Raw genomic sequence first — 21,992 nt, 5'->3', positions numbered from 1 at the left:
GTCTATCTAGACTTAGACATTTCAGTGATTGACAATAAATTATGTACCACTGTGCATCAGAAACCCACAGATAAGAACTTGTTGCTGCATTACCAGTAATTCCACCGAAGAGCCTTGCGTGACAATCTTCCTGTGCGCCAGTTTTTACGGTACCGCAGGAATTGTTCCACTGCAAGTACCTATATACAGTAATCTGAAAATCTAGCTGACAAACTGGTACAGAGGGCCTATCCTAAGAGGGTAGTGAATGGAGGACGTAAGAGAGCCCGTAATACCCCTTGTGAAGCTCTTTTAGAAAGGTATGTGAAACAGACTAATGATTGCCTGCCAGTAGTCATGACCTTTGACCCCTTATCTTCGAAAATTCGTCAGGCTACAAGTAAACACTGGTCAATACTGTCCACGGCTGAATTCAAGATGCCACAGCCCAGGTTCGCGTTTAAACACGCATTAATTTGAAGGATAAACTGGTACACACGCGGCCTGTGCAGTGCATTAAGAATACATCCATTCCATCTGGACACTACCCTTTTGAGAGTTGGTCAGTATGGGATTTGACTGAGAAGAATAGCAGTGTGCAGTTGCTGAGTGGGAAGACTTGGTATCTGAATAAATTCAGCAACTGCAGCACTGTTAATGTAATATACAGACTCACGTGTCAATACGGGTTACACTATATAGGTCTAACATCACGTAAGATAAAGTTTTGCATTCAAGAACATCTGAGTACCATAAAGTCAGGGAAATTAACTACGCGATTGGTGCAGCACTTCCGTGAACAACATCATGACCATAGATCGTTGAAATGGGTTGTGCTGGAAAAAGTAGTAGGTGATACAGGCATTCTTGATAAGATACTTGCTATAAAAAAAGCTCGCTCGATTATTTCAGAGAAGGCGGATCGGCTTGGTTTGAACGATTCAATTGAATGGCACAAAATCAGCAGATAATCAAACTGAGTACTGAGAGTTGCTGCTACAAGTGTTTAAGTCCCCCCGGATGAGTGCAGTTAATGCTACCTGGATATCAGTGATGGTTCGTTGACCAGATGTCTTTTTAAATGGACTCATGGAGATGTGTCCATTTTTGAGGAAAATAAAGTTCCTTGTGTTGTGTTTTCTATGAAATAACAATTGATCTAGTTGACAGGGGCTATTTAAGTCAAATATTAGACAGTATGAAATACATTGAAAAGTAGTCTATATATACACACTGAGATTTTTTGAATTGAGATGACCTGCATTCACATTTGATAAATATACATGATGTTTATTTATGGATCTGAATAGACTAGTGAATGCAATGTAATAAACTATACTACTCTTTGATAATTTGAAGTTAAAATGTGATCAAATGAAGTATTTAAAGATGGCACTCACCGTATTGACACTTGTCCTGGGAGTGCATGTATATACTGAGCTGTTTCTGTAATTGATAAATAAAAATGATATCTATTATAAGTGCACAAGCATGTCGATTTGTACACTTGAAGGTATTTTTAAGTGCAGAAGAAGTATCTAAATACAATGCGATGCAATGGGGCTAACATTTAAAGATGGTGCCCGCATGAGCATCTGTTTTCTGATGATGTGAGAGAACCGGAATAAGGTCACAAGATGCGTCCCTTCGAATAGAGGCATTTTAAATGGCAGAACAGGACCCGCGTCTACATGCCAGAACGAGACACGTGAGAATGCGGTAAGAGTATGTGTGCGTGTTTGGCTCGCTTGCTCGGTTTGATTCCCCTTGCAGGGACGCAGAGTGGAGCGAGCAGTGTCTATTGGAAACGGCTGGGAAACCTATTTTTGACATGAAGGCAGTAAGGTAATATGCAGAGAGACTTGCGCAGTGTGCTTGTTTTAAAAAACAAAATGTTCTCAATACTTTACTACCCGCGAGTTGGGTCGCGTTTCAGCAGTAGTCGTCATCAAAATTGATTATTCCCTAAGAGTAGCAAAAGTGGCAAGTGTGGGGTGAGATATGTATCTTGATGGGTACAACTTGCGACACCAATGAGACATGAAGGATAATGGAGGCCTTAATACTAGACAGAGAAATAGGTTTTACAAAAACGAAGGTTTGATTTCGCATATAGACTGTGGGTATGAGCGGTGAGAGCAATGGGGCCGCTATTCTGACACCACAAAATAAACTGGAATGTGTTATATAGACTCATGAATAATATTGGGCTGATAATATTGCCCTTTTTGACAGAATAAGATGGTATGTATATTTTCACAGGTACATTCAAAGCAACGGAGGTGCTATAAAATAGGGGTTTGATTGTATAAGTTATACACCCCCTGGCATGGTGGGAGCTGGTACGAGGGCCCGTGGCTACCACCTGGTAAATATAATTTTAAACTGACAATATCTGGGTCACTGACTCAGTCTGTGATTTGGTATACCAGTACCTGCTTTGTAGGATGTCACAACTGGTTGGTGGTTTTTAATTTGAACACCTGTCTCTTTGTTTGTATGTTTGTCAGTCACTCTATGCATAAAGTCAGATGTCCAGTGAGGTGATTGCTGACCTCGAGCCCTGACTAAATTGCCGCAACGAAGTACAGGCAATGAAACATGTTGGCCTACTTTGAATTGGTCTACAACATGCTGTGTTTTTACTGTTGAGTAAGCTCACAAGTCTGATTAAAAAGGGTCAAGCCATATACGCGAGTCTTGACTCAATTTTAATTTTGAGATACATATACACTATCACTCACATACATGGGGTCTTCTTATTGATACAAAGATCACTGTTTTTCACCTTTTCATTATCTTTCTTTACACTGGACACCATTTTTTTTCTACAGGTGAGAAAGCTACCAATGATAACAAAATGTGGGCAAGCTGGTGAGAACCTGCCAGTAGCTCCTCTGGTGTAGCGCACGTGAGGTACTTTCTCACCTTCACACAATTTTTTTTTGTGGGTTACATACACCTGTTTCAGTCTAGAGTATGTATGTGCTGAGTGATCTGACTTACATTTTAAGTAAAATTGAGATATTGGGTAATTAGGACTGGATTAGACTGGGAAATTGTTTAGACCAGTTGTAGGGTAGAGGTGGACACCCTCCAACACCAGCCCGATGTAAAAAAAATAAGGGGATGTTGCCCTGCATAGCCAGATTCTTTTGTTTTTTTAAGCGATTTACGGGTGGAGGGTGATCTGGCTATAATTCTTCCCTCTAAAGCTCCTTTGTGTTAATGAAAAGAGATAAACAGCCAAAATTACACTAGCACAAGTGTATTGTTTGAAAGAATTTGTCCTTTTTCCTTTAAAAGTCATGAAAATGGGGGCGGCAAGACAACCGCACTCTAGTGCTGCTCTGCCGGCCGAGTGAAGGGATCCGTCAAATATCCTGAGACGGGAGGGCCATCTGAGCATGGAAGTGGGAGACCAGTCCTAGCAATACGGCAGGACTGAGAATTGCCTGGTGTACAGTGGATCAGTCAATGCACAGAGCCGCGATTCAGACCTGATGCGGAGAGAAAATGGCTTGCAGACGAAGATGAAACTGCAGCGAGTGCGCTGCTTGGAGACTACAGGAATCAAGAAGGAGCCTTAGTGTCCCGCCGCATAAGAACTGAAAGATGAGCAGCGGACACTGCGGGTGAACGTAAGACTGAGACAGTGGAGGCCTGGCAGCGGACTCCTCGGAGGGGGTCAAGTGAACAAGCTGGGCAGCAGGTAACGAGGTACGGGGTGTTTGGGTGTCTTCCCGCAAGACGCAGTGCATGTGAGTAGACAGGCAGATCGGCAGCTAGCGGCAGAGGCCGAGACCGCTGGCCAGAGCACAGCAAGCTTGACCTGGAGCGCTCGCTGATGGGGCTGGCCGGCAGCGCGGAAGACTGGGGTCTGCAGCGCACGGCAAGGCCTAAGCTGGAGGTGTGGATCGAGATCGGCATCAAAAGTATGCCTGAATCCCAAGAATGAGGATCCCATTGAGCCTGGCATTATAAAAAGCTGCCACATAACTGTGGGTTGACTCCTGGGAACACCGTGCTGTGAGGCGCCAGTGAGCACACACTGTGACAGAGGTTGTGGCAGGCAAGCAGATTGAGGAAATTGGACCCACGGACTCGTGCTATAAAGTAAATAAAGTGCTGGAACTTTGGGAAGCTCTGTTGACTCACTCATATGGGAAAACAGATCAACAGCAGGCGCGCCTAACCTTTGAAACACGCAGGTCTGCTAAAACTCAACAGCATGCTCTTTCTGACTCGGAGCAGGAGCCCCCAAAGAAGGGCGCTTCGGTGTCTGAGGTGACGCTTTTGGCAATGCAGACCAGTTTGCAATCCATCAACGGTACAATTGACGCGCTCAACTTGAGGTTGGACCATATGGCGGCAAAACTTGATAAGCATGGGGCCAGGTTGGGTAAGGCGGCGCAGCGCATATCCACCGCGGGAGATGGTACTGGAGGTGATACAGGCTAAACATTAGGCCTTGGAGGCGCAGTCACGTCGCAATAATCCTCGTATTACTGGGCTGCCGGAATCTACAAATACAGGTCGGCTGAAGCTCTATGTCGAGAAAATGCTAAAAGAAATCTTTGAACCCGTCAACCTGTCTGATGTCCTGATAGTGGAAAAAGTGCATAGATCGTTGGTGGTTCGGCTGGTTCCGGATGTGCCGCCACGGCTGATAATTGCTAAGCTACTAAACTATCGGGACCGTGATGCCGTGCTGAGCATCGCAAGGGAGAAACGGTCCCATCAGCTTCGAAGGGAATGACCCTGCCTTCAATCCGGAATTTATGGCTTCTGTCAAGGCGGCGCAGAGAAAAATTTCTATCAGTGAAGAAGAAGCTCCAAGCAGAATATATAAAACATAGGAAGAGAGGATGTAGCCTTATGGCTAGGGCAGTTGACCTCGAAGCTGGAGAACAGGGTTCGGGTCTCGGCAATGACGCTCAACATCCTGTGATTCTGGGCAAATCACTTAATCTCCCCGTGCCAAACAAAAATGAAGGTGTCCTTCTGTAACGAAACTGGTGCCCATGTAACGCGCTCAGATACCCGATTCGGATCTAGTTTGCGCTATATAAAACTCTATAAAATTTTTTTTTAAAACATGCCATGTTATATCCAGCCCGGCTGAGCATAGAGGTGGAGGGTAAGACCAGGATTTTTAGCACACTAAAAGCAGCAATGGAATAGGCTAAGACAATACCAAGCACCCGTAAAGATCAAGTTGAACAGCTAGAGGAAGGTGCAGCTGCCGGGGGCTAGGCCGGCTCACATGCAGGGATAAAGATAACTGCTGTGGGATGCCCCCTGTACATGGTAAGATTGTGAAGAGAGAGTCTCCTACACAGGTGGGTTGATGGTCGACTGTACTATGTGCAGATTGAGGGCCTGCGGAGGCTTGAGCTGTTGGTAGCCGCCTCGAATAGAGAATTTTAGAATGGGCACCCCAAGTTATGGGTATAGTTCCTAAGCAAGTGGGCCTCATACAGAGGATACCGGGACCCCCACATAGACTGATATTGAACACTTTCCTCTTTTAAATGTCACTTGGCCACTCCCGACCACCGAGTGGGATTACGGACTCTGGAATCCCCCAAAGGCTATACACTGTGACAGGTGATTGTAACTGTTCGCATTCTGTATATGCTTTTGTTGTATCGGGTGGCTTTGGCAAATTGGGTATCCTGAAGTGGGTGGATGGGTGGGTGTTAATGTTTGTTCTAGGGAGCAGGAGCATTGCATGCCATACATAATACGGAGGATATTGATGCCCAACCGGATGAGGGATACACACCCCTGGAAGTATAGGACACATATGGGAAATGTCGGAATGTAGGGGCCTAACTAATGTACTAACATGGAATGTAAGGGGTCTAAATACTCCTAAAAAAATAAGACGGGTATTAGCATATCTTGACAGGCATGGGGTACACGTAGCATTGCTACAAGAAACGCGTCACAAAAAGGTAATGGGATGTAATGTTGGGCATAGATGGGCTGCAGTGAGAGTGGCCTCGTAATATTCTTCCTACTCTAAAGGAGTATTATTGCTGGTAAAGAAAGGATGCCATTCACTCTCCTCCACACCGAGACGGACGAGCAGGGGAAGATTCCTGATAGTTTATGGATGCTTGAGAGGTACGAGGTGGTCACTGGTTAATACATATGGACCCAATGTGGATGCCCCCGATTTTATAGTATGGTATGGAGACGTCTGGGGTTCCTGCCCCCTATGGTGGTAATGTGGGGAGGGGATCTAAATGTATTTCTGGATTGGCTTTGTGATCGTTCAACCACTACGGAATGGCATGGGAAGCAAGCAGCTAAAGCAGTTGACGAAATAATAGAGGCGGAAGGGCTGGTGGATATACGGAGGGCTAGCCACCCCAGCTCCAAAAAGGGGACGTATATCTCTTTAGTACATGGCACATGGTCTCACCTTGATTATTGGCTTGTGTCAACAGAGATTTGTAACTGGGCGGTAGGGGTAAAACATTTGGCCAGGATGTTGTTGAACCATGCTCCTGTCCTTCTGTAACTGGAAATACCCACATACACTAGACCCCTGTTTCAATGGAGGCTGCAGCCCAGGTCATTATTAGATCAATTGTTTAAGGGAAGTATAGGCGCGGCCATTGCTTGCTTCTTTATCAAAAATTAGGGATCAGTGGAAACGCCGGGACACTGTGGAAAGCGTTTAAAGTTACTATTAAGGGAGAGTGTAGGGGGAGGGGGGCAGGTGGGGATATTGAAAGTGCTTTAAAGTAAGAATACAGAGAGTAAGCTACATGCTATTGAAAGAAGCTTGAAAGGCGACCTAGTCATGATATATTAGCTCAGATACGGGTGTTGATCACAGAACACAAGTACAATGCCGAACAAGAGGTGCGACAAAAATCAAGGAGGTGGAAGGCGAGGGCATTTGACGAGGGCGATAGACCGGGGGGCTCGCTGGCCTCCAAATTAGCAGAACCAAAATCGCAGGTACACATAGCAGAGATTGTTGATAAGTACTCAGTTACACGTCACACAACACTGGAAATCCCACGGTATTCACGTTTGTTTTAGCCGGGCTATATGGGTCGCAACAGTCAGCCTCAGAAATTAAAACTGCTGGCTATCTGGATGATATGGCTTTGGGCTGGTTGTCACTGGACCAGAGGGATATCCAATGCAGTCAGCGACAGTGGAGGATGTAAAAGAGGCCATTATGGCATTACTGAGTGGGAAAGCGGGGGGGCGGACGGGCTGCCTGGTGAATTCTACAAAGCATATATGGACAGCCTTGCCCCTCACCTGCTAGCGGTTTATACAGAAGCGTATCATAGCGGAGAAATGCCTCCTACCCTAAGGGAAGCTCTCAGTCACACTATTAAAACCGGATAAAAATCCGAGTAGATGTGAAGCATATAGGCCACTTTCACTTATTAAAATTGACCCTAAAATTCTGGCTACATTAATTGAAACCAGACTGCAACCTTTGGTGCCTAAGTTGGTCCTGCCCAATCAATCTGGCTGCGTGGCCGAAAGGTCCACATCGCATAATTTAAGAACACTGTTTTTAATTCTCCATCAACCAGACCCAGGGATGAAGGCTGCTGCGGTGTTGTTAGACAATGCCAAGGCATTTGATTCCAAACAGTGGAGATAAAGGTTTAAGGTTTTAGATTGGATGGAAATGCCGCAGGGGTTCCTGAGGTGGATACGTTTGCTGTACACCGTCCCAGTAGCAAGGATAAGAATAAATCATTCCATATCGGATCCAATTACAATTTGCAGGGGCACCAAGCAGGGCTGTCCATTATTCCCGATGTTTTTTCCCTGGTCCTGGAGAATTTGGCATGCATGATAAGGCAGAGATATGCTCAGGCAGCGTTGGGGTTTCGGCAGTGTCTTCTCGCTATATCCCAGTATGCGGACATGCTGCTATATGTAAGAGACCCAGAGAGATTTTTGGCACAGCTAATACGGGAGTATGTGAGATTTGAATGGTATTCAGGGACACGGAGGTGGTTTTCCATATGAATTATGTAAGAGAATTATCAGGATCAAGTGGCCCGATAGATACGGCTGCCATTGTCTCTGGCGGACCGCATTGCAATCATAAAAATGACGGTACTGCCCAAATCTTTATATATGTTCATAAATACACCCTTAATCTTGAACAAGGCAAGGTTCAAAACCATTAGAAGATGTATAACAACTCTGGCCTGGGCTGGCAAGCAGCCGAGATGTAGCTGGAAGGTACTAGCGCAGCCGTACGAAAGCGGTGGCTTTGGGACCCCAGATATGCACCTTTATTATCTATGTGCGCAGGCCCAGTTTGCACACTACTGGTATTTTCCACAGAGATATCAGCTGCATCTGCCAATAAAGGCGGACGATGCGCACCCTCTCCCGCTCACCGCCATGGTGTTGCAGACCTGTCTAGAGATCCATCGACTGGAGAGTAACACAAACAATACTTCAAGGACATGGAGGGGTCAGAACGGGTAGGGACTATATTATATTGGTCACACATTAGTCGAGGGCTCTAGAGATGCTAGGTGCTGCCGGAGTGAACACGCTGGGAGAATTATATATAGGCGGGCACTTTCTAAAGCTAGAGGCATTTAAAGCTAAGCAGCCATAAACGGCAATGCTGGGATTTATAAATGCCAGGCTCCGAGAAGCCGTAAGGTCCATCTATCTCAGGTTCCCGAAAGAGCCGACAATATTAAAGGCGCTACAGAGGCTGCTAACTAAAGGTACACGAAAGGGGATAATTACGAGACTCTACAACACATCCCTTAAAGAGAACCAAGGTGTCAGCACTATGGCTTTTGATAGGTGGAATGGAGTGTCAGACAAGCCAAAATCTCAGGAGGAATGGGAGGCTTGCGGGACTCTCACGGGGCGTCTCATAGCTAAATTTCAATCTCAGGATAATTCATTTCAAGTATCAAACCCCGGCATGGGCTCCGGGATAACTCCCGATGTGACTGCTGTGGGGGAAGAGGCTGCAGATTTTCTACATTTGCCCTAGATATGGGTGCACTCCGCAGCTTTGCTTGCTGGGACTTGTTAAATCGTTAAAGTCCTGCAATCGCAAATTGGTGGCCATCACTACACTGCTAGCAAAAACTAAAAAAGAAATTAAAAAATATCAAAGTCATGAAAAAACTCCAAAACACTGAACATTTTTGTGAGGATGGCAAGAAATTGAGCCTTAGATAAAACAGATGTATTCAGAATAACCTTCACCAACTGCGCTGACAGTGGTTGCGGAATGCAAGGGGCGCAGCCGAAAGGGCTCCAAGCAGCTCACAATAATTTGAACAAATCTTTGAAAAGCCACTCATGCTTTTCATTCATTGCATTACTTTATGAAAAGAGGATGAAAAAATCAACTCAAAAGCAACACTCAAGTATTAAAGATATAACAAACAAAGCACTCAGTAAATTAGGTCGGCTATAGAAAAAAAACTATATCCTTGTACGTTACACATTCGAAATGAATGCAAGAGTAACTACAAGGTTAAACAGAATTTGTTTAGGTCGGTAAGGATTAGCAAACTATATGAGACTATCACCCTAGTCAAATAAATACTTTGAGAGAAACAAAGGTTTTGCCCAAAGAGCCCCTTATTCGAGTAAAAGAGCATAAGGGATTTCTTTGCAGACAAAGAATGAAGCACGCTCATCCAAATAGACAAAGAAAAGGCTACAAACCTTCAGCATTCCATGGAATCTACAACTAACATAATCGAAAAGATATGTGCCCAAAAGGGTTTTGTGCTAGTACAGACAAAATAGAAATTTATCCTCCAAGTGGATAGGAGCTGTGAACTGGTGCGCACAAATAAATGGTTACATATCTTCAGTAAAGCCTTATCTAGTAGAGACTATCTAGCGGCAGATTCCTTACTTTTGAATATTCTGTCTTCTTACTTGGGCCATTCTTTACCTTTGAATATGCCCATGCGTCAGACTGGAACAGGAAGATTTTCGAGCAGTATCCCTGCATGCCGGAGGTGGAGTAAGTATGTTATGAGCCGTCCACACAAGAAGTGGCACGTGTGGTTCCTGTATAAGCTTTACCTCGGAGCAATGATGTCAGCTACTTACGCGACTTTCCGCGCCAGGAGAGTGGAACCACAACAAAATAGGCCACTGGTGTGGAAAAGACTGGGTCCCTGAAATAGGGTGTCTCTCGAACAAGAACCAGTTCGCAGAACAGGAGGATGACAGGGCGGTAAGGAATCTGCAGCTAGATAGTGTCTACCAAATAAGGCATTACCAAATGTAAGTAATTTGTTCACCTGAAAGAGACTTCTAGCCATAAATTCCTTACCTTTGAAGACATAACCTAGCAATATCTCTTCAGAGGTGGGACTGAGAATCCGTTCAAACCACAAATCCTGCAGGACGGAATGGGCGAGTTGCCCATCACGATGAAAGTGACTGTCCAGGCACTAATGTTTTGTAAACGTGTGCAGGGATTCCTGCATCACTGCCTGACCGATATCCAGGACAGGACTGCTGTGCACTAACGCAGTGGTCGTAGTCTTAGCTCTAGTAAAGTGAGCCCACAAGCCTTCAAGGGGCTGTTTCTTGGCAAATGCATAACAGATCTTAATAGAGAGGACGATCCATTGAGAGATAGTTCTGTACAGCTTTCTCCTTTTTTGCTCTCACATAACCCACAAAGAAGTGATTGTCCACCAGGAGTACTCTCATGCGGTCAAGGCAGAACGACAGTGCTGTTTTTGGGTACCAAGCAATGGAATTTCTCCTCTTCTCTGGAGGGATGAGGAGGAGCAAAGAAGGTGGACAGGGTGATGTTCTGGCCTACATCGAAAGAAGTGACAACCTTATGTAGAAATGAAGCAAGTGGCCGAAGGACCAGTTTGTCTGGGTAAAAGCGTTGACCCTCCTAGTCGATGTCATGGCCACATAAAAAGGAAGTTTTGATGGCCAACAGTCTTAGGGAACAATTATGTAGAGGGTCAAATGGAGCATACATGAGAAAAGTAAGTACCAGGTTGAGGATCCTCTGAAGCATAAAAAAGGGTGTAGGTGGAAACGTGTTGTAGACCTTTGAGGAACCAAGCTACAACTGGTGACTTAAACAGAGAAGGTTGGTCCGTCAACTGTAAAAACGCAAAGATGGTAAATAAGTAAAGCATAACTGTGTCCAGAGCAGAGCCCTGTTGGGCCAAAGATAGTGCAAACAAGAGAACTTGTGATACCGGTGCAGACAGAGGGTTTGTGAGAGGCACACCATGAGCCAAACTTTTCCCAACAGCGGGCGTATACAGTCTTGGGGGGGGGGGGGGGGGGGGGGGGGGGGACACACCTGGATGCCAGAATTACATCTTAGACTTCAGGAGGAAGGCTGAAGGCTGTCAACTGTCGCTGCTCAATTTCCACGCATGGAGGTGGAGGGTGCATAGGTTCGGGTGCAGGACCCTGCCTTGCTGCTGCGACATAAGATCCTCCTTAAGAGGCAGCCTGACCAGACAACTGACAGCCATGCTCAAAAGCACAGGATACTACACTCTCCATGCACAATCCGAGGCCACAAGAATGGCTTGGTCATCCCTGATCTTCTTGAGAACTGAGGGCAGGGGTGGTATGGACAGAATGGCATACAGGAGGCCAGAGCTCCACACGAGATAAAAAGCGTATAAGAGGGAGAGCCGCCTTGGAAACTCCCTCGCGCAGAATAGCTGACACTGCACGTTCTCAGCAGTGGAGAACAGATCTAACCAAGGCCCTCCTCACTGCTGAAAGAGACCTTGGACAACCTCCGGGAGGAGATTTGCAGGGCACCTTTGGCTGAGTTCGCCGGCCCTGGTGTTCCGAGAGCCTGCCAGATGTTGAACCACCAGGGCAATGCCCTGACGTTCCAGCCAAGTCCAGAGGTGCAAAGCCTCTTGACAGAGGGTCCACAAGCCCACTCCACCCTTTTTTGTGGTGGTGTAGTCCATGAAGAGCTGCACCAGCCTTCCCTTGATCGAAATAAGAAAATCTTTAATGCCATTCAGATTACCCGAAGTTCCAGTAGGTTGATGTGCAGCTTGGACCCTGCCAGAGACCAGAGTGCTCTGATCCTCAGGACCTCAAGGCAGTCACTTCATTCACTAAAGTCAAGCAGGGTTGGAGAAGAGACAGGGGTCTGCCACCTACCCAATCATGGTTCGTCAACCACCAGTGCAGATCCTTTGCAGTCCCCTCTGAGATTTGGATCATGTCGGAGAGATTGCCCTGATGCTGTGCCCACTGGGCCTTCCAAGTCCCACTGCAGAGCTTGCATATGCCAGTGGGCGTGTGTCACCACAAGATACAGAAAGCCATGAGGCCCAACACCCTCACCAAAATCCAGGATAGAGGCTGAAACATCGGTATCAGCCTGAAAATCCTGGACTTCCCGCTCAGGCGGAAAGGCCTGAAAGAGCACTGCGTCCAACAGATCAGATGAAAGGGAGTGTCTGAGAGGGAGTCAGGCATGACTTAGGCATGTTGATAGTGAACCCCAGCGAGTGCAGGAGGTTTGCCGTAGTCTGAAGGTGGGAGACGACTGCCTGGGGCAAGCCCGCCTTCAACAACCAGTCATTGAGGTAGGGGGAAGATTAAAATCCCTCACCTCTGCAGATGAATTGCGACTACCGCCATCACCTTGGTGAACACCCAAGGAGCACTAGTAAGGTCGAAGGCGAGTACAGTGAATTGAAAGTGCTTGCGGTCCACCGTGAACCGCAGATAGAGTTTGTGGGCCAGCAGAACAAGGATGGGGAATAAGCATACTGCAAGTCCAACACTACCAACCAGTCTCCCGGGTCCAGTGCAGATAAAACTTTGGTGAGCGCGAGCATTTTGAATTTCTCCTTCTTCAAGAAGAGGTTGAGATGGTGCAGATCAATGAATAGGACCAAGTCTGCCATCCTTCAAGGGGCACCAGAATGTAGCAGGAACAGCTATCACAAACTAATTCCGATGACTGTACCCTCTCTATGGCTTCCTTGGCCAAAAGAACCTGCGCTTCTTGACAGGGCAAAGAGAGATGGCCCTTAGTCAGCCGGTTGTAAGTGGGTGGGTGGGGTGGGTGGGATGGCTGGGGGGGGGGGGAGCGGGGGGGGGGGTCACAATGGGGAAGGAGGAGCCCCTTTGTACGACCTGTAGTACCCATCGGTCTGATGTTACTGGCCAGCAGTGGGGGAGGTAATGGCATGTCCTGCCTCCCACTGAGTGCCCATGATGGACTGAGGGCAGACTAAAAAGGCTTAGAGGCAGTGGCTGCCAGGGGGATGGTGGACTGACCTTACCTCCCGTCTCATGTGGTCATGAAAAGGCCGGGAAGCCTGTTGGATGTGCTAGCTGGGAGGGCAGCCAACCGTGGTGCCACCACAAGGCACCTGACAATGAAATCACTCTGCCTATCGCATTGGTCGTGTCAAGACCGCATTTGATGGAGAATTTTGCTACATCTCTCCAGTCTGCAACGGCCTCAGAGAGTATGGCCCAGGCTTCCTCTGGGACCATAGGCAGCACTTGCACAGCCAAATCCCAACGAGCCCAGGAATAACAGCCCAGCAGGCATGCAGGGTTCACCGACCGCAGTGCCAGGCTGGTGTAAGAGAACATTCTCCTACCGAAGGTGTTCAGCCTCTTCGATTCCCTAACCGATGGAGTAGAAGGGAATCTGCCCAAGTAACTGCTGGATGAAAAGGCTTGATTAACCAAGCTCTCCAGTGTGAGGTGCTGGGTAAGGAAACTGGGATGCCCAGGAGCGGGGTGATGGTGGTGGGCAATCGTCCTATTCACACCAGCTACTGTGCAGGGCTTGGAACAGGCCCCAAGTAGGATAATCCGTATGGGTTTTATTAAAAGGGAGTAAAGGTTTTGAGGGGGAAACTCCCAACTGAAGCACCTCAGTCAAAACATTAGTTTGGACTGCCACTGAGGAAAGGTTAAGGTCCAGGACCTCAGCCGCCCAGCACACCACCATAGCAAAAGAGGCTCTCTCCTCTTAGCCACAGCAGAAGGGGACATCAGTCTAGACCACTGGCATCACCCTTTTCCCCATATCAGTTGTTATCCTCAAATGGTTCTTCTCCATAAGGGTCCACAGACCCCACCAATAGTGTCCCTAACCAGCCCTATCCTCTAAATATGGCACTGGCTCTGCTCCAATGACGATGTTCTTGGTCGGCAAATGATGGAACGTTGGACGGCACCAAGCCGGCTCCATGTCGGAGTCGGGCATGACGAGGAAGGTCTCAGTCCCACCATCGGCTCCGCTTTGGATCCACCGAGGAATCCTTGTGGTCCAATTGGTGCCGAGGGCAAACCTCCCATGCCCTTGTAGCCCAAAGGCCCTCCAATGGGATCAGGCCACCCAAAAATGAGGAGCAAGGCCTCATGAAACTCCTTTATCTTGGTTAGGGTGGCTCCGAAAAACCGGGGATGTGCGGAGAAGACTTCGGTTCAAACCCCAACAATTCATGGGATCTGGAGTGCCGACGCCCCCTTATATCGTCAGATGACTTCAACGGACGAGGGTAAGTCGAAGAGCAATTGCATTTTTTTAAATTCTTATACTTGTTGGACTTTCCCGACTCCCCTGAAGACTTCGTATGCGACTACAGTCCAGAAGGGCTCTGTGAACGGTCGCGGGACCGATCATTGCGGAGTCGTCCGACGGCAAGGGCCTTGAGGGAGTGCTTCCTCAGTGCCCTCTGGTGCATGGCGGGGCAGTCCTCACGTGCCTTGTTGTTATGCCCCGGCTCCAGGCCCCACAAACCCACCAAGTGGGAGGTCTGTCACTGACATTTGCAGATGACAAGCTTCATATGGTTTAAAACCATCCAGTTTCTTGGGTGAAATCCTCACATCAGGAGATGAAATCTCAAAAACGTTGACAAAAAGTAAAAAGAATCCAGTCAAAAAGTGACTATGGGGTAGTTCAATCCGGATCAGCACTATCTGGTGTGGACAGTAAAGCACTGACATCAGCGCGCCAAGGTGGTGCCTATATAGGTACCACGCATGTCACTTCCATTCTGGATACTGACATGGAAACCAAACAACGCCACACACCGATGCACAGGAGTACTGCTCACAAATCTTCCGGATCAAATCTGATGCATAGGGATACTCAAATGTAAGGAATCTGTGTCTAGAAGTCTATCAGAGTAGAATTGCATATGAGTGTTATTGCAAGAAGAAACATTTAATAGATTTTAATGTGGACCAACTGCTGCTAAACAAGATTCATTAGCAAGAGGATTACTATATGCATGAACGGACCAAGAATTACCGTAAGTCCCCCTTTTAAGCTGGCAGGAATAAGATGAAACCTACTGGACCTAAAGAAGTTGGTAAGTGTAATACACAGTGAGGTCGTACAACCACACCATATAATACATCCCCTTTCCTCACATTTACTGAAGCCAGGTGGGCCAGTTTCTGATTAGAGGGTATTTGCCTGCAAATGGCTCAATACTTCTGGGTGCTTATTTCACTCCAGTACTCTTGCTCCTCTCAGTAAGCTTTGCACCATCACCGATTCACATTTCTGCGGTCTCAAAGTAAAGCTTTCTCTCCAGTCAGAAATCTATATAGTCAATTTGGTTGGCTACAATCTAACACAGAAGTGGCCTCAGCAAAACATGTGTGTGAAAGACAGAGGTGCAAGCAAGACTTTTGTATGAAAAATTAGGCTTAGAAATAAGTTGCAGAGGATCGCATGTGCTTGCAAGCAAAGCAGTAATCCACATGTTTAACAACTTTGACTAAGCACGCTGATTTCAGATTACAATTCCAAAGTCAGCAAAGTAAATAGGGGCTTCTGAAAAGCAAGAACACCATCCTTCTTCATGGGTGAGTTTTCCCCATTGCAAATGAATGACCTACCACTAGTCAACAAAGGCAGAAAGTCACATTAGTAGTCGTTAGAAGTCAATCAAGAAATGTATGCAATCCATCCTTAAGCGTTCTGGCACAAGTACACAAAAGTCAACATATGAAGAACTCTTCAGCTCAAGTCAAAATATTCAAAGGAAAACCCCAAAAGATGAAAGTTTTTCCAGACCCGGTATCTTACAGAGAACATGTTCATTCCTTGAGCCACAGACACAACAATAAAGGATTTGAATACAAGGTCAAGGAAATCAAAACGTAAGAACAATGGTTATTGACCTTTAGGGGGTCAAGAAAGGGAGGCCTGGTAAGTGGGGGAATGAAGAACAAGGCTGTTATGCACTCATCAGTCTGGTCCACCACAGGAACCCTGCCATGCTACGATCTGACATGTCATTAAGTACAGAAGTCACCCCTTTGATTTTATACAGAAGTGTACTCAGAAACTTTCACTATAGAAAAAGATTTTGGGTGCAAAATACTGAAATAATATTGCAATCTTTACCAGCTCCCTTTTTTGTGCAAGGTTCAAGTAGTAGAAGCAATAAGCCAGCATCAGGTTTAGGATGTGGAAAGTAATATTCTAGATCTCAAATCAAACTACCTTTAGGATCTCACCACATTGAATACACTAAGAATGAAGGTGGATTGCAGAGGTATCAGGATACATATTCTTCAGGACCTCTTAGCTGCTTTTGACACTACAGACCACCCCTGCTGACAAATTCTGAGAGGGTGATTTTGCTAGCTTTGCTTTTGAATGACTTGCATCTCTCCTCATGGAACTATCCCATCTTAATTCCAGAGTTCATTTTCACTCTGCATCAAGGCAGGTTACATCGGGCTTTCCTTAGAGTTTCTCACTCTCGCCTCTATTTTTCATTTCTTATATCATTAAGTCACATCAGTATAAGAAACTGGATTATTTGGATAGTTAGGAGGTTAACTGCCCACCTTAACAAATACTCACAACTCTTGTTAAGGTGAACCATCAAAGTGACTAAATTAACACAAGCTCACCCTACTGCTGGCTGTGGCACAGTGCAGACAGACCTAACTTTGGGCATTGAGTAAAGTATTTATGCAGTACCTTAATAGCAATAATAAAGGCAAAATGCAACAATAAGAATCACAAATCAGAGATATGAATTTCTAAAGTTTTAAATAGGAATGGCGCCAAAAAGCATAATATGCCAATGATAATATATGGTCATGGTAGATAGGGACCTATGTCCAATTTGACCTTGACTGAGATGGACTGTGAGTGTGATACACCAACCGGGTTTGTGTTGGTCAACGATTTTGCCTTCTGACTTTATTCCTGCAAGTTTTTATCAACCATAGTAGTACAATTCTAAACCCCTCCATGATCTCCAGAGAAGCACTCAGATAATCAAGGGGCAGACAGGCAAAGACCAAACAGCAGGGTTCAGTCCAGGCTCAGTGCCACTGGTCAGCAGGGCAGTTGCAGCATAGGCCTTTTGTAGCTTCTTGTGACTCTACAGCTGTGACAGTAGGCCACAGGTTCTGAAGTGGGTGTCTGGAGATGCAACATTTATGCCTGGCAGGAGCTAGTGGGTGGGAAAGACTCCTGGGCATGCCATAACCAATGAGGTAAAGTTTCCAGAGCCAACCCTACTTTGGGCACATTGAAGGTGGCAGAAGTCTTCAGTCACATGAAAACCCTAGGTTTTGAGTGCTGGTTGTGTGTACTATGGTCATCCTAGTGTTCTCCCACATTTAACACTAAATTCCAGTTTGGGGCGATCACTGTAGCCCCAATAAACTCAGAGACAGAAGTCTGTCAGAACAAAGCAGGGTTTTCCAGCAACCAGTGAGTGGGCACATAAGAATTGTTTTGGTATCCTGTTTTCCCTGATTTCAAGTGCACTCCTAGTGTTAATGTAAACCCCAGCAGACCTGACAAGCAGAATCTGACAATCCAGCAGGATTTGACATTGTAATGTCAAAAAAGGGCAACTAATGTAGAAGTCTGCCCGGCTGTGGTGGGGGGCTGGGAGGAAACACAAAGAAAGGGCCCTGCATAGGTGTGAGTGAACATCTAGGTAAACCAAAATTGGAGGATGTCCCAAAATAAGCAGTCACTATGCCTTACTCCTTTGTGCTTTCTAGGCACACTACATGTGTTCTTATAGAACCCCCACATACATGCTAAACATGTGGCATGGTTCACCATCAAATCCTCATCTGGTGAGGTACTCCTCACCAGGTGGGCTCAACCTCAAAGTGGGAGGAAGCACTTTGATATTCTCCATGTTCTTAGTGGGATCTTAGGATAGAAAACGTAAAAAATATCTCCAGGGCCTATGTATGGCCGGTCGCATCGCTCTAATCAAAATGAAGGTACTGCCTTGATTTTTATATTTATTTAGCACTATACTCATACCACTTATGAACGCTTTATTTAGTCAACTACGGGGACTACTTAGAAGACTGATATCGGCGGGACACAGGCCGAGAGTTTCCTGGGATAGTCTGACACTCCCATATAACCGAGGCGGGTTCGCGGTCCCTGATCCCCGACTTTATTTTTTAGTGGCACAGGCAAATTTGCCTTACAAAGTAAGAGTTACCCCAGTTAGGCCAAAATTCCCCTCTGTGCTTCAATTTATAGAATTAGTGTCAAACCAATAGTAACCACTGAACCCGTTAATAAATCATATATTCAAAACAATTTATTATATCAAATTCATATTTAAACATATAACATATTCAATAAAAACGTTATTATATTAATGAAATCTAATAAAATCTAATGGGGATGGATTTGTCTTATTGAGTGATTTTTCGCATAAATTTCATTATCACATCCCTTCTAATTGCATAAAAACAATAATGAATGATTGTATATACAATTTAAACAATCATATAGATTCCAAATAAAACAATTATTCACACAAAGATTCACTTCAAATAAAAACTGGTGTCGACGCAGCGTTTCGGCGATTGTATCCCCGCCTTCTTCAGGACTTTGCAAATCATTAAAACCAATTGATCACTCAATGCCTTGGTAGGTCAGATATTACTCCTATGTGCCTATCATCCAGATTCAGGTACACGTCTTCTAATATCAGCTTGTTTCAATCAAAGTGGGTTCATCCACTAGGGGACAAATTCTCCAATGGAATCTCTTTAAGGATGTATCCTTCTATTCAGGTTGCACAAGGGTCCACCAATGATCAAAGTTTGTATAAGTTGTCACCCCTTATAGAATTTTGGATAATATTTACTTCTTTATCCGCTTTATATTTTTTCGGTTATCTTTTCTCCCGAGACACTTATGATCATATCCTTTCAATTGTTATGATCCCCGGTTTCTCTGTTTGCCGGTATGTCGTGCATCTCGGGCATCTTATGGTGTGCTCTCCTGGTCACCCACACTGGGCTTGGAGGTGATACTTTCCCCACATTCTGGCCTGGCAGTGATCAGCAGGGCCAGAGTGAACTGCAAGCAGCCTCGAGTATGGGACCTACCTCTCATGGGTAGTGCCCGAGACTGAGTCTTGCTTCATCAAAACAAACCAGAATAACATCCTTCAGTTTTACTCTTAGACTGAACTGTGCTGAGCGCAGGTGACCTCTACTCCTCACTGTCATGCGTGTGTAGGAAACTGGCTCTATATATACTACACCAAAGTGAGGTATAGTGTGTATAGAGTCCAGGTGACCCCAGAGGTAGGCAGAGGTTAAAGTTAGATAAAATCTTACTCTCTATTTCTGGTAGGGTGGTCGAGCAGTAAGGCAGTATCAGAGGACAGTTTTAAGCATTTGATGTACACAGTCAGCAAATGAATTCACACACCCAAGAACTGAACTCTAGGCCAATTGTGTTTGTATAAAACAAAAAAACAATTGTTTTATTTTAGAACCAAGCAAGCCTGGCACAGGTAAGCATTAAATACTTTACAGTAATAAGTTGCTGAATGTAGAACGGTTTGAAAATGCAATAGAACTTGTACTTTGTTTGATTTACAGGGGATGCAGTAGGTTGCAATACTTAGCAAATACAGTACATTGAAATGAATAGGCTTTTTCAGTAAATTACAGGTAAGTTACTTTTTACGTTACTTTTCTAACTCAGTGCTGGATACCTAGATTCAGAGGGATACCTAGATTCAGAGGGACACCTTTACTCCTCTTTTCCTAGGCCAAGGGGCGATGGGTGCAGGTGTCTGGTTTTTCCTTACCGGAGTAGTCACGATTGAGGTGGCATGCGTGCAGAGGCTGCAGGTGACATCGTCGAGTCCAGGAGGGGTGAAGCCACAATGGACTCGAACCATGGAGGGCTGGGGAACAATGTTGGCACCGGTTGCCCACTTCAACTCAGACCAGAGGCGACTGGTGCAGTGATGGTTCGGTTGTCGGATTTTTGCGGTTCTGGAGACCTCAGAGGGTTCCATTTTGGAGATTCTTTATAACAGGTCCGCTGTTCTCGGGAGGTCTTGATTCCGTTTTTAAGGTAGGCAGTCCTCCCAGATTTCTGGAGCCAACAGCTGCAGGACGAGCGGACCTTGGCGCAGTTTTCAACCAAGGATTCAGACAGGCTAGCAGGGCTGGTACCATGTTAGCGTTTTTTTCTCTCCTCTGCTTTTGCGGGTCTTCGGTGTACTCTCTCTTCTTAAGTCGTCAGGGTCTGCCCCAGTGGTGCCATGGAGTCCCATAAATACTGAAATTAGTACCATAAGGGGAGTTTAGGGCAGTAGCCAATGGGCTACTGACCCTTGGGGTCACTATGCCCCCTATACGACCACTTCCTGTGGGAAGTGGGGATAACCCTGTCCCAGAATTCCTAAGTATGCCATTACAAAGATGGCGATTTCAGAAAAATCGTGTCACCTCAGAGTAGCCCGCCTTAGAAGTGGCACTAGCCTGGAGGTAGCACGCCTACCTGACCATTTTACTGCCTGTCCTGGAGCCAAGTGGGGGGGAAGGGGGGAGTAGTAGTTCTCCTCTCCTGTGACGGGAACCCCATTTGGATTCAAAAGGCAGCAACTTCTTTGAAGCTTGCAGGTCCAAGGCGGCTAATCAGCCGGACATTCTGGGCGTGGGGATGTTACACCCTCTTCCAGGATAGGCTTTTGCTCTGGGTCTCCTGAGCGAAAAGGCTCTCACCCTAGGAGGTCAGAACCGCATCTTGGGTGGCAGACTGGCAGAAACCAGTCAGCAAGGACAACAGAGGCTGGTAGGTTTTCAGGGGGCACCTCCAAGTTTCCCTCTGGGTGCATGTATTGATAAATTCAACACTGGCATCAGTGTGGGTTTACCAATATGAGATGTTTAATACCAAACATCGCTATTTTCAATAAGGCCAACATGTAGCAGGTAAGTCGTTTTTACCAGTGTCCAGCACATGTTTTAAAATGGCGTCCCTGTCCACCTGCACGGACAGTAATAGGACTGACCAGCACAGGGCCTTATCTGCTCATGCAGATATGCCCTCACATGTAATATTCAGCACCCTGTCTTATGGCTGTAAGGCCTGCTGTAGGGGTGCCTTAAAAATATGACATGCAGTGGTAGGGGACATGGCACACAGGCATGTGTGACATGTAGTATTTTCCCTTTTGTCTGCACCAAGACACGCAGTCTGCAATGGCAGACTTGGTGAGGGGTCCCTTAGTGTGGCACAATTCGTGCTGCAGCCCTTAGGGGCCCTCTTTAGTACCTCAGGCCATAGGTGCCAGGGTAACATTCATTAGGGGCTTACAGATGGTGCTAAAGGTTTTACTAATTGGTGGAAATATTGTACAGTTTTGAGAAATAGCTCTGGCACTGGGGACCTGGTTAGCAGGAACCCTGTGCACTTTCAGTTGAAATCACATTTACCAGGCAAAAAGTGGGGTTGACAATGTAAAAAAAAGGGCACTTTCCAACATACCCTGCTGCCATCACCATGTTGTTCAGATTTTTCTGAATGTAATACCCAGATGGAAATTTAGAAGGAGTGTTAGCATGAAAATATTTTTGCTGTGTTAGCATTTGCGACGCCATTTTATGTTTTGTCGCCATTTTGAAACGTGATCGAAACTAATCATTCCCTTCCTGAGAAAACAGCTTTTGGTAAGTCTTGTTTCTCCAAGGTCGGGCCTTGCTTT

The 21,992-nt window shown here is 46.0% G+C and overlaps 1 protein-coding gene across 2 annotated transcripts in view; it reads right to left on the bottom strand.

Moving 5' to 3' along the window:
• CHEK1 (checkpoint kinase 1) overlaps positions 1-21,992 on the bottom strand; it is a 206,691-nt gene that overhangs the window by 86,302 nt on the left and 98,397 nt on the right. The gene's annotated exons all lie outside the window — the stretch shown is intronic.

This window comes from Triturus cristatus, chromosome 3_2, assembly GCF_964204655.1.
Source record: "Triturus cristatus chromosome 3_2, aTriCri1.1, whole genome shotgun sequence".
NCBI lineage: Eukaryota > Metazoa > Chordata > Amphibia > Caudata > Salamandridae > Triturus > Triturus cristatus.
This window is presented reverse-complemented; position numbering and strand designations above follow the sequence as displayed.